Below are 12,644 nucleotides of genomic sequence, written 5' to 3' on the forward strand. Positions count from 1 at the left end.
GGTTTCCTCACCTGTAAACGAGGGGAGAGGATGGAGCCACAGTTTCATACATTTTCAACTCTTTGTCGCCCTCTCAGCGGATAGTACAATGCAGAGCTCAGAGCTAGCGCTGCTGCTGCTGCTGCTAAGTCGCTTCAGTCGTGTCCGACTCTGTGCGACCCCACAGACGGCAGCCCACCAGGCTCCCCGGTCCCTGGGATTCTCCAGGCAAGAACACTGGAGTGGGTTGCCATTGCCTTCTCCTCAGAGCTGGCGCTAAGCAAGGGTTATTTTTGATCCGCTGCAGATCCAGGCCGGGTTTTGGATCTAACCCGCGCAGGCATTCGGAAGCGCAGCTTTACCGCCGGGGCGGAGCTTCGCGTGGCTCCCGCTCGCAGGGGGCGGGGGCGGAGCTTGCCGTCGGCGGAGGGCGGGGCCCGCGCGGGGAAGTCCCTTGGGCTGAGCGGCGCAGCGAGTGCGGAGGGCGGGCGCCGGGAGGCGAGTCGGGGGCTGTGAGGTTGGCGGGGGTGGGCAGGCGCGCTGCTGCCGCCGCCACTTGGTGGTCCCCAGGGCTTGGGACCCTTCCTGGGGACTTAGCCCCAGAGGGGAAGGGCTTTGCTGGGAGGCAGAGGGCTGCTTGGCCGCGAGTCCTTGGCTGTGATCGCGGACATGTGTGCGTGCGCGTGTTTATCTGAGGCTCCGCGGGGCAGCGGACCCGGCCCCCTCGGCCCCTTCCTCCTCCCGTTACTTCCAGCAGGAAACCCGAGCCGGGAAAGAGCTACGCCAGGCCTAGAGCCGGCCAGCCGTTCCCCGCCGGGCGGGCGCCCCATATCGCGCCCTCTCTTGTACCCGCTAGCAGAGGGGACAACTCGGGCCCAGAGTCTGGCCGTGAGGGAGCGCTGTGGAGACGCTGGACGTGTCTGGACGTGTTGGGCAGGTGGTGGGAGTTCCTGAGGCTTGAACGTCAGGGATTTAAAACACGTGTTTGTCATTTTTACTTTTAGGGTTTTGGCCAAATTGGGAGAGGGCACAAAATAACCACTTACCCCTTCTCACCGAGGAAGAACGGGAGAAAGGGTAAGTAAGGAATGATTAAAGGTGGAAGCAGCTAGGACTTTATGCTGAGAGGGAGCGAGCCAGGAAGAGAAGGACTACATCCAGAACTGCTCTTGCGGAATCTTGGGGCCAAATTCTACCTTTTCAGCAGGAACCTGAGAGCCACATTCAAGGGTCACAGGCTCCAAGCTCAAAGAACTTATTTCAGATTTTTCGGAATCTGTAGAGTTAGCTGGGAGTTTGACAGCTGGCATGCGTCCCCTTTAGCCACTTGACCTGGCAGAAAACTGCGATTACCCTTAACCTCTCTGTAGTTGTCTGTCTTGTGGTTGTTTTGTAGTTGTCTGTCTCAGTCCCCTTAGCTCACTTGGACTAATCTCTGAGACTGTAAAATTAAAGCATCATGGCTTTCCGTGATAATTAACACGAAACTCCAAGGATAAAGTTAATAGCAGTATCACAAGTGTTGACGTTCCTTTGGGATCTTCTCTCGAGCTCATAGGGAACGGTATTTTGGGAGGGAGAAGTGGCCAGACTGGGCCTTTTTCTCTTGACTTTCACTTTGATACCCATCCCCCACCCCCCAGCATTCTCTTCACTACTGAAAAGTTGCCAAACAGCACACTGACATTTCTGAAAGTTTGCTGTGATTTTCAGTGTGGGCTCTTTAAAAGATTCTTCTCTGGGACTTTTCCATTACTTCCCGACTCCACCACTCTCTCCTCTCCTCAAATTGGTGAAATGAAACACAACTGCTCTCAGAAGTTTGGAAATACCTTAGGCATCCCTGAAGTCCTATATAAAGAAATGTTTTGAATTAGTTAAAATTCATGTTAGCCACAAGCAAGGAGTTTGTGAGTCACATTCTTGGATGCTTACACAGGAAAACTAAAATGGTCCTCTGTGACATCTTGACATTGGTTTCCTGTGTCCTGAACCTGCCTTCTTATTTGTTTGTGCTCAAGTGGCGGATGGCCCCTTAATTTACTTTATGAAAAAACAGAAAATAGTTGTCTATTTGTGATAGGTTCATTTATTTATTCAATAGATATTTATCTTTTTTATCAAAGTGCTGAGCACTTTGAGTAGGATGGGGAAAATGAGGAAGGTATGTAGAAGACGGCCATTTGGGGTCAGACCTTTTACCAGTTTTCTGTGACTTTTCTAAATGTGCTGTGCTGTGCTTAGTCACTTAGTCATGTCTGACTTGCATGCCCATGGACTGTAGCCTGCTAGGCTCCTCTGTATATGGAATTCTCCAGGCAGAAATACTGGAATAGGTAGCGATTTCCTTCTCCAGGGGATCTTCTAAACCATGGGATCAAACCTGGGTCTCCTGTATGCAGGTAGATTCTTTACCATCTGAGCCACAAGGGAAGCCCATAAAGTAGTGTGTATATGTCAATCTTTTTTTTTTTTTTTTTTTTTTTGAGCCTGTGTGCAACTTGCAGGATCTTAATTCCCCAACCAGGGATTGAAACCAGGCCTGCGGCAATGGCAGCACTGAGTCCTAACCACTGGACCACCAAGGAATTTCTATAACCTCATTTTTTACATCGACATGAAAGTGTCTTTTTTTGGGTTACAAAGATTATATAAGGTTAAAACAAAGTTCCTTAAATCTTGCAAGAATAGAAAAGGAATGGGTTGGCCAGAAAGTTCCTTTGGATTGTTCTGTGCCATCTTAGGGATGTTGCAATAGAAAGTTAATCTCAGTCAGTGTCAGAGGACCACTGCTTGATAAAATTCGGAGTTTCTGCCTTTTACTTCTGTATTCTTGGCTGTTTACCACTGCTCTTTGTTCCATTCCAAATCCTATGTAAAAGTTGCATGCTTTTGATATAGTCTGTTAGACATGGATGTGAATCTTGATTCTTATTGCTGAATGTATTAGCTCTGCTGCTGCTGTTGTTGTTCACTTGCCAAGTTGTGTCCAATTCTTTGCGACCCCATGGAATTCAGCACGCCAGGCTTCTCTGTCCTTCACTATCTCCCAGAGTTTGCTCAAACTCATGTCCGTTGTGTCAGTGATGTTATCTAACCATCTGATCCTCTGCCACCCCCTTCTCTCGCCCTTAATCTTTCCCAGCATCAAGATCCCGCAAGGGCAGTTCTGCCACCCCCTTCTCTTGCCCTCAATCTTTTCCCAGCAATCTTTCCCATCTGACTTTTCCAATAAGTCAGCTATTCGTGTCAGGTGGCCAAAGTACTGGAGCTTCAGCTTTAGCATCAGTCCTTTCAATGGATATTCAGGGTTGATTTCCTGGTTTGATCTCCTTGCTGTCCCAGAGACTCTCAAGAGTCTTCTCCAGCACCACAGTTTGAAAGCACCAGTTCTTCGACACTCAGCCTTCTTTATGGTCTAACCCTCACATCCATACATGACTACTGGAAAAATCCATAGCTTTGATTATATGGACCTTTGTGGGCAAAATCATGTCTTTGCTTCTTAATATGCTGTCTAGGTTTGTCATAGCTTTTCTTCCAAGGACCAAGTGTTATTTAATTTTCTTCCAAGGACCAAGTGTTATTTAATTTTGTGGCTGGCTGCAGTTACCATCTGCAGTGATTTTGGAGCCCAAGAAAATAAAATCTGTTTCTACTTTTTCCACATCTATTTACCATAAAGTGATGGGACCAGATGCCATGATCTTAGTTTTTTGAATATTGAGTTTTAAGCCAACTTTTTCACTCTCCTTTTTTACTCTTATCAAGAGGCTCTTTAATTCCTCTTCGCTTTCTGCCATTAGAGTGGTATCATCTGCATATCTGAAATTGTTGATATTCCTTCAAGCAGTCTTGATTCCAGCTTGTGCTTCATCCAGTCTGGCATTTTGCATAATGTACTCTGCATATGTTAAATAAGTGGCGTGACAATATACAACCTGGTGTACTCCTTTCCAAATTTTGAACCAGTCTCGTGTTCCATTTCCGATTCTAACTGTGTCTTCCTGAACTGCATACTGGTTTCTCAGGAGATAGATAAACTTCTTTGCCCCTTAACTCTTTGTGTATCAAAACACAACAGTGAGTATATTAAAAAGAAAGTGTAAGAACAGTGCCTGGCATGCAGATACTGTTGACTTCCCTCCCTGTTTCTCTGTCTGGTCACAAAACTTTCTTTTGATCTTACTTGTGACTATAGAAAGCAGTCTGGTCCTTACTTTCTTAAAGGTCCTAAGCTTCCCAGGTATTTACATTTTCACAGGTAGTACCTGTTCTGACTGGTTCTCAAATTTCTGGGACAAGGGCCAACACCTGATTCTCCCTATCAGATCATTCCACAGCCCTGGGGAAAGAATGTCAGCTTGAAAAGTGAAGGGGAAAGGTGTCCACCAGGTGTTTAAAAAGCTCTGACACTGTTTCCAAAGGGAGAAAGACATACTACCACATTTAGCTTAAAGTTAGGATTTCTATTTCAGAAATGTCTTTGGTTTATAAGAATTACAATAAAAATGCTGATGCTTCACATCCAAACTGTCATGATTTTGCCAAGTTGTGGGTTTTAACATACAGCTAAGCTGGGTATTTAGTGTAGCTAATGTTGCTCTGGAAGCCAAGAGAGAGACAAGTCCCCAGACATCTGCTTTCAGACCAGACATCTGCTTTCACTTTGCTAAGGACTACGTTTTGTTAGTAGATTACAGGCATATCAACTGTACTGCTATAGTCTGTGGCATTTCTATCATAAGCTCTAGTCTGTAGGGTTTAGTATGATGTTTTATTCAAATGACAGCACATTGTCAATGAGCACCTGGTCAGATAAGCACATTTCCCACAGGTGTCTTCTGGTGTCATTGTTCTTACAAGTTAACAGGGCAAAATGGTTTCTATCCTTACTGATTTTTTTTTTTTTTTTTTGGGTGGAAGAAAATATTCTTAAGGAAAAACCTCACTGAAGAACCCCTGGTATTCCCCAAATAAAATTTCAAGACCATTTTTATCATTTTGAACAGTGTCCTTACAGGGATAAAATAACAGAGTATGTAGATTTCCAAGCCAGGGTCCCCAGACTTTGTTAACTCATTGTGTGCCATTATGTATTAGTGGTACTATAGACTCTAAACCTGGGGGCTGCCATGGCAGCTCACTGATAAAGAATCTGCTTGCCAAGCAGGATCTGTGGAATCTCTGGGTTGAGAAAATCCCCTGGAGAAGGAAATGGCACTCCACTCCAGTATTCTTGCCTGGAAAATCCCTTGGATGGAGGAGCCTGGCGGGCTACAGTCCATGGATCACAAAGAGTCAAGTACGACTGAGCTACTAAACAACAGCAAGATTCTAACATACGCTTATGATAGTGTTTTGGAGAATAATGTATTCTGAGTTCCAACCTAGAATGTCTGGACCATATCCCACTCCATTTTGAGGTGGTCAGGGGTGTAGAAATACTCTGGAGGTTGTCATTACTAGGTTCTTGGGCCAGCTCTGTCATTGCTTAGCTGTGTGACCTTGAACACACATTCCTCATCTGTAAAATGGGGTCATTACTTATCATTACTGTGAGACTTAGTGAGTGTTCTTAAATTAACACAATAACTGGTACAGAATAGGTTCCTCAGCAAATAGCAGTTCCTTTCCATTCCTCTAGGTCCTGGCCATGAGAACAAAGACTCCCCCTCTCATATCTAGGCTTATGGCTCCATCTGAAGGGAATTTCCCTTGGAAGCTGGGCCTTAATGGGATGGGGAAAGGGGTACAGAGAATCCTGACAAAGGGGAAGAGTGGGATCTGAGAGAGGAAGGTGCCAGTCTTTTGCTCAGTCTCTGGACTCAGGTTGATGAATTGCTTGACTCAGAGAAAGAACCACCTTTATCTCTGACCTGTTAATCTTTTGTCAGCTGCTCCATTGGAGATGATTAGCTCCTTATTGCCTGCTTAGTCCAATGACAAATTTTTTTCTTTGTCACCTTCATAATTCATGAATAACTATATATTTCTATTTTTAAAAAATGCATGGGACTTAATAATGTCTGTACTTCCTTAAGATCAGGATTTTTTTTTTTTTAATGCTTAAAGTCCTGTTGGGGCTTCCCTCGTTGCTCAGCTGGTAAAGAATCCACCTGCAATGTGGAAGACCTGGGTTCGATCCCTGGGTTGGGAAGATCACTTGGAGAAGGGAAAGGCTACACACTCCAGTATTCTGGCCTGGAGAATTCCATGGACTGTATAGTCCCTGGGGTTGCAAAGAGTCAGACATGACTGAGCGACTTTCACTTCACTTGACTTCAAAGTCCAGTTGATCTTCTTGTCCTGTTACTGGTCTGTAGTTCATGAATTTCTTTTCTTCTTTCTTTTTTCCTTTTTGTTATGCTTAGTATGCTGTGTGCCTTGAACTAGTTCTGAGGATATAAAGTTGAAAAGTCACTTTCCTTGAACAAGAAGCTTATAGTCTCGTAGGACAGTAGACATCTTGACCAACAGATGAAACATTGTGTGAAATGTGCTCTAATGGAGATAGGTACACATGCAAAGCATGCCTGGCAGAAGCGCTTGCTGTCTGATGGCAGTGCCAGAGAAGGGCTCTAGCTGTGGTTGTATTTGAGCTAGGTCTTGAAATCTGAGTAGAGTTGGGCAGGGTGACAAGCAGCTCAGAGCATTTCCAGGTGGAGCTAATAGCATGAATAGTCATGTGGATTATGAGAGCATTGTGTGTTCTGGAACTGTACGTGGGTCATTCTATTAGAGTGTGAAGGGCAAGGTCAGGAGTGAAAGGAGATGCAAGTGAAATGCTAACTCTGGATGCATTTGCTATCCCATGCCTTGTAATGAGCTCTGAAGAACTCTGAGTGGAAGATCACCATGAGCGCAGAGTGCTGGGTAGCTTGGGGTGTTGTGTGATGGGGATGTGGTGAGATTGGGGGCCAGAGTGGACAGTGTGATTAGTGTGGATAATATGAGGTTGTGAGCACAGACAAAGGCAGAAGTCATGGTGATGCTCAGAAGTGAGAATGTTTAGGAAAATATTTAGGAGGATGGAGAACTGGCTGGTCTTTGGGATTGTTTGAATGTCAAGGGAATGGGAAAGTGAGCAGCTAGAAGGACTGCCAGGTTTCTGGGTCATGGAGAGATCAGAGCAGAGGAAGCAGTTCTGAGGGGAAGTTCAGGTTTGAAGACATTGTGTTTACTGTGTTGTGGGGCATATCATTGGTGCATTGGAGGCATCTTGAAGGCAACTGGATGTAGGGTCCTGGAGCATCATGAGAGCTGGGGAGAGGCTGGAGACACAGGTTTCTGAGTGCTTGCTTATGGAGAGTAGTTGGAAGCATGGTAAGGATGAAAATGCTCAGAGGAACCGCATGGAAAGAGAAGAAGAAAGGGCTGAATGTAAGTTTTAGAGGATAAACCAAGTTAGTTACAAGCCAAGAGAAAGAAAGATATAAGGATGCTGGAGGAGAGTGACCGGATAGGCTGGGAGAGAAGAAAAAGCAAAACTTTTCAAGATTCAGGGCAGAGTTTCACAAAGTAGAATGCAGTTAAAATTTAAATCTACAAATCATTAAGTACAACGAAGATTGTAAAGTGCCTGGTAGAGGTCCTTGGTTGGAGTGATGGACTAGACACTGAACTGCCCTGGGTGAAGGGGTGAGCAGGAGAAGGGGAGTGAGGAGAGAGTCGATGTGCTTGGGTTCCTCCTCAGAGCTTCTGGCTTCACTGGTCTTTAGTCCAGAATTTTAAAATCTCTGTTGAAGATACAGTTGCCAGCAATCACTGTTCTTTGTCACACTCTCTTGGGAATGAAAAATCAGGTTGTCCCTTTGTTTGCTTAATCCTCCCTTAAAAAAAAAAATCATAACTGATCTTACTTTGAGTATCTCATTTTATCCCATTCATCCTATTCTTTCTTGGGCTAGAGTTCCACAATTGTCTTATTCTTACCATATTTGGCCTTATTGCATACATTATTCTCTAACCCAATCCAGTTGTATGGGGGGGGCATGTCCCCTTTCTTTTATTTAAGTTGAAAAATTTCAGAAGAGTGTCTACTAGGAGGCCAAGGGGAAAATAACCATACTAAACATTAAAAAAAAAAATCATATCATTCAGCTTTTTAATATTTTCTCTCTTCAAGGCTCTGGATAAACAAAATGTATTAGATGGAAAAGCTGAATAAGATAGGGACCCTACCCTTAAGGAGCTCCTTAAGAGAATAAAAGAATCCAGTAAGTGAAATGTATGTGTAAATAAATGCCCTGTGCACTATATGCTGTTTAGAGGTAGAGTTCAGGGTAAGATGGATGCAAAACAATAGGTTTCTTTATTTGGTGTGATCCAAAAGGGTTCATGGAAGAGGTGATCACTTTAGTTAAAACTTGCAGTGGAGTTAAGGTATAGAATGGTGAGGTTCAGGGAGTGGGATAAGGGGAATAAAATATTCCTTGACTCCATGAAAGCTGTAGAATGGTTTTGACTTTCCCATCTCCTCTTCCTTCTTGTTCTGCTTCGTTTGTTGCCGGATTTCTTAGTCTTAGGGGATAAGGATATTTTAGCTTACATGGAACTGTTCAGTCGTTAAGTTGTGTCTGACTCTGCGACTCCATGGCCTGCAGCACGCCAGGCTTCCCTGCCCTTCACTATCTCCTGGACTTTGCTCAAACTCATATCCATCGAGTCGGTGATGCCAAACAACCATATCATCCTCTGTTCTCCCCTTCTCCTCCTGCCTTCAACCTTTCCCAGCATCAATGTCTTTTCCAGAGATTTGACTCTGTGCATCAAAGAGCCAAAGTATTGGAGCTTCAGCTTCAGCATCAGTCCTTCCAATGAATAGAGTTGATTTCCTTGAGGACTGACTAGTTTGATCTCCTTATTGTCCAAGGGACTCTCAAAAATCTTCCCCAGCACCACAGTTTGAAAACATCAATTCTTTGGTGCTCAGCCTTCTTTATGGTCCAACCCTCACATCCATTCATGACTACTGGACTTGTTCTGCTTTATTTGTTGCAAAGTTTTTTTGTCTTAGGGGATAAGGCTATTTTAGCTTACATGGAGAGATATCCAGTTTCTCCCTTTATGGCATAAACTTGCTGTGAATTGATCACCACTGGTTTATTATATGTGTGTGTGTGTGCTGAGCTGCTTCAGTCATGTCAGACTCTTTGTGACCCTGTAGACCATAGCCTGCCACGCTCTTCTGTCCCTGAGATTCTCCAGGAAAAAATTCTGGAATGGGTTGCTATGCCCTCCTCCAGGGAATCTTCCCAACCCAGGGATCAAATCCGAGTCTGTTACATCTACCTGCATTGGCAGGTGAGTTCTTTACCGCTAGCACTACCTGGGAAGCCAGTTTTTAATATATTAGATGGCTAAAACAGACCAAAGCAATCAAATCAGAATTTCTGGGGGATGATGTCCAGGTACTGGTAATTTTCAGAGTGCCCTAGGCGTTCAAGGCAGAGAACCACTGGCTAAAACATGGGGCAGAAGAGAAGTCTGGGATATGGAGCTAAAAAATTGTAGGTTGAATTCTTGCAATTCCTTTTAATAACTAGGTGTCTTTATTTGAGTTACTTAGACTTTCCTAAGCCCCATCATCTTTTGGAAAATGGGGATGGTGGTATGCCTGTCCTGTCTGTCTTGTAAGATCATGTGAGTCAAAAGGGGCAATTGTGCAAAGGAACATTGCTTGCAGACGCGGTTGTAACAGTGAAATGTTCTGTTCACCTTCTCCAGCGGGAGACAGGCTAAGAGCCAGCCACTATGTCTTGCAAGATAGTAACCATTTGGTGGATTGGGACTTATGATTTCACTATCATGAGCATTTTGGTAATTCATTTTGCAATGTTTGTGTAATGTTAAAAGTTGGAGACTGAAAGCACAAAATCAAATCCTTAAAACAATGAGCAGTTGAACTTTTCTTAGTGTGATATATGAATTCTGTTTAAAATTATACAAATATATATTGTGATTAAGATTGTAAAGTGTATAAATATTCTCAATATCAATAATGTAATTGTTTAGTGTAAAATTCTATAAATACGTTAGATTTTTATTCAAAAAATCTGTACATTGGGAAAAAAAAACCAGTTCTTTTAGAAGATAGTAAAAACCCCCCAAATAGCACGTGCGTGTAGTTGCTTCAGTGGTGTCCGACTCTTTGCAACCCAACGGACTCTATCCCTCCAGGCTCCCCTGTCCATGGGATTCTTGGAGAGTCACAAATTCGATTATATCGCAGGTCCTGTCATGTCTTTTGGGTTTGCGGAGACATGGCGCTGTGTCTCTGTGCTCTGGAAAGCCTGGTGTGTTAGTGCCAGTCATGTGATTGTATGGGTATGATTGTTCTTGTGGCATTATAAATGATTTTACTTGAGAAGTGGTGTCACTTAACAACAAGGAAATTGAATCTGAAGCCTAGAGACTGGCTTCCAGATGTGACTTAGTGCTCGCTCCTATGACAGGAGGTGAGCTAGCCTCTCTGAGCCTTGTATGTAAAATCTGGATGCGTTTATTCTCGGTTACTTTGTAGCGTGACAAAAATTTAGTGGCTGCAGACTGCAGTAATCGTTTATTATCTCATGGTTTCTGTGGGTCTGCCATTCAGTTGGCCCTTGCTCACGGTCTCGTGAGGTTGTCATCAGATGTCAGGTAAACGTACAGGTAGTGGAGGACCTGCCTGAGTCTAAAAGATTCTTCCACAGTGACCTGCTTAGGGGATTGACAAGTCAGTGTTGGTGAGTTGGTTTCTCTTCACGACGAAGTTGGCTTTCCATGGGGCTGTTCCTTCTCAGGCTTCCCCAGACTGCGATACAGGAGACCAAGGTCTCTTTGGTGTCTCCCTGCATCTTTACCCTAGTACTTTGTTGATGCTTAATTGGTATTTCCTAAACTGAGATGGGTTGCTGGTCAAGCTCCAGACTGTGCCTCCCTTGAAACTTGAGATACAGAAGGTTGATTTTTGCTCGGGTGGTGGTGGTGGTGATGGTCATGGCTCCTGCCAGAACACTTTTAAGCCTGTCTTATGGGTCCCTGTTTTTGCCCCTGGAGTCCTGAGCCTCTTCCAAATGACTCAGGTGTTTGGGGCTTCCAGTGCTCGGCCTGACCTCCTCATAAGTAAACGGAGGAAGCCAGCGAACAGGCAAACAAGCACCCCCACTGTTTTTCTGTGTGACTGCTTCAAGATCTCATTGAACTCCTGCTCTACTTGGTAGCTTATATGTTTCTGACATCTGAGATTAAGGATACCCAGAAGATACAAGTGTACATCTTTCTTCCACATAATAAATCATCAAAATTTAATCTTTGCCATTTTATCCAAAAGTTTATTCTGAGAGCTAGGTCTTTGGCACTTTGACACACACACTTTTAGATGTATCTTTCTGTTGAAAAGTATAGTATTTATGGTTTACTATTGAAAAACCATCTTTCTGTGACTGAAGGACACATTGTCAACACATTATCAGGGTCGAGTTTAGGAATCATGTTCAGCAAAGACGTTTTTTAAAGAAAAGAAATGCTTGTAAGATCATGTTTTATATTTTAACGACAATTTAATTTCACGTGATTTTTGCATTATGTAGACAGGTAAGTTCAGAGCATCTTAGAATTGTTTCCTCCTCTCTACTCTCTCTTGGGAACTTTTCTGCAGGCATTATTTATCTTCTTAGTCACTACCTGCCTTCCCCACCTGTTGTTTGTATTAAGTCTTTGGACTTAGTTGACCGATGTCATATACGAGGGTGAGCTGCTTGTGAGGGGTGGAGCAGTATTGGAAGGAGCAGAGGGTATGTAAGGCAGAATATCTCTGAAGGTTAGGGTTGATGGACAAGGGTACTTTTTCACTAAATAGGTAAAAGTGGACCACTAAAGCACTGGTGGAAAAGGTTAGAGTTGCCACAGATATTTTAACCTTAATTTTTAAACTACACTTTATTTTTTTTGGAGTAGTTTTAGGTTTATGGCAAAATTGAGAGGAAGGTACAGAGGTTTCCCATATACTTCCCATCCCTACACATGCAGAACTTCTCCCATTATCAACCTTACTTTCCAGAATGGTATATTTATTACAGTTGATAAACCTGTGTTGACATGTCATTATGCCTAATGCTCATAGCTTGTATAGGGTTCCCTCTTGTTGTTATACATTCTGTGGGTGTGGGCAATGTATAATGTCTTGGATTCACTATGGATTCATCACGCAGAGTAGTTTCACTGCTCTAATAATCCACTATATTCCATGCATTCATCCCTCTTCCTAACCCCTGGCAACCACAGATTTTGCTACTATCTCCATAGTTTTGCCTTTACTAGAATATCATATACTTGGAATCAGTGTATTCAGTATGCTGCCAATTTGCCTGAATTTTTAGTTTTCCTGGTATAGCTGATTGTTTACAAAGCATTTTGATAATTTTCCAAAAGCTTATTTGTTTAATAGTTACTTTAATAAGAGTTGTATTAGTGTCAGATGAGGATACTAAATAACTATTACTTGATTTGTTAAATAATAAATATTTAGTGTTGCTGTTATCAAACAGTAGTTTGAGGCACTTTATAAACTAATTAGCTTGTATTTTTTATGAGCCTCCCTGTTTCTTCTGGGTAAGAAAAGTACTATAATCTGAACAAATAGGTTGTGAAAATACATTAGAATATTAATAGTTTGAGGC

General features: G+C 43.3%; 1 protein-coding gene across 3 annotated transcripts in view; it reads left to right on the plus strand.

Moving 5' to 3' along the window:
* The first annotated feature begins 394 nt into the window (after positions 1–394).
* The window catches only part of IMMP2L (inner mitochondrial membrane peptidase subunit 2), a 941,241-nt gene continuing 928,991 nt past the window's right edge, over positions 395–12,644 (plus strand). For 2 of the 3 annotated variants that reach the window (XM_043872107.1, XM_043872108.1), the window contains exons 1-2: positions 438–477; positions 984–1,056. The gene's annotated coding sequence lies outside the window, so the exon portion shown is untranslated. Of the gene's footprint in view, positions 478–983; positions 1,057–12,644 lie in introns of all 3 variants that reach the window. The other variant, XM_043872109.1, reaches the window with a different exon arrangement.

This window comes from Cervus elaphus, chromosome 18, assembly GCF_910594005.1.
Source record: "Cervus elaphus chromosome 18, mCerEla1.1, whole genome shotgun sequence".
In the NCBI taxonomy this organism is placed as follows: Eukaryota; Metazoa; Chordata; class Mammalia; order Artiodactyla; family Cervidae; genus Cervus; species Cervus elaphus.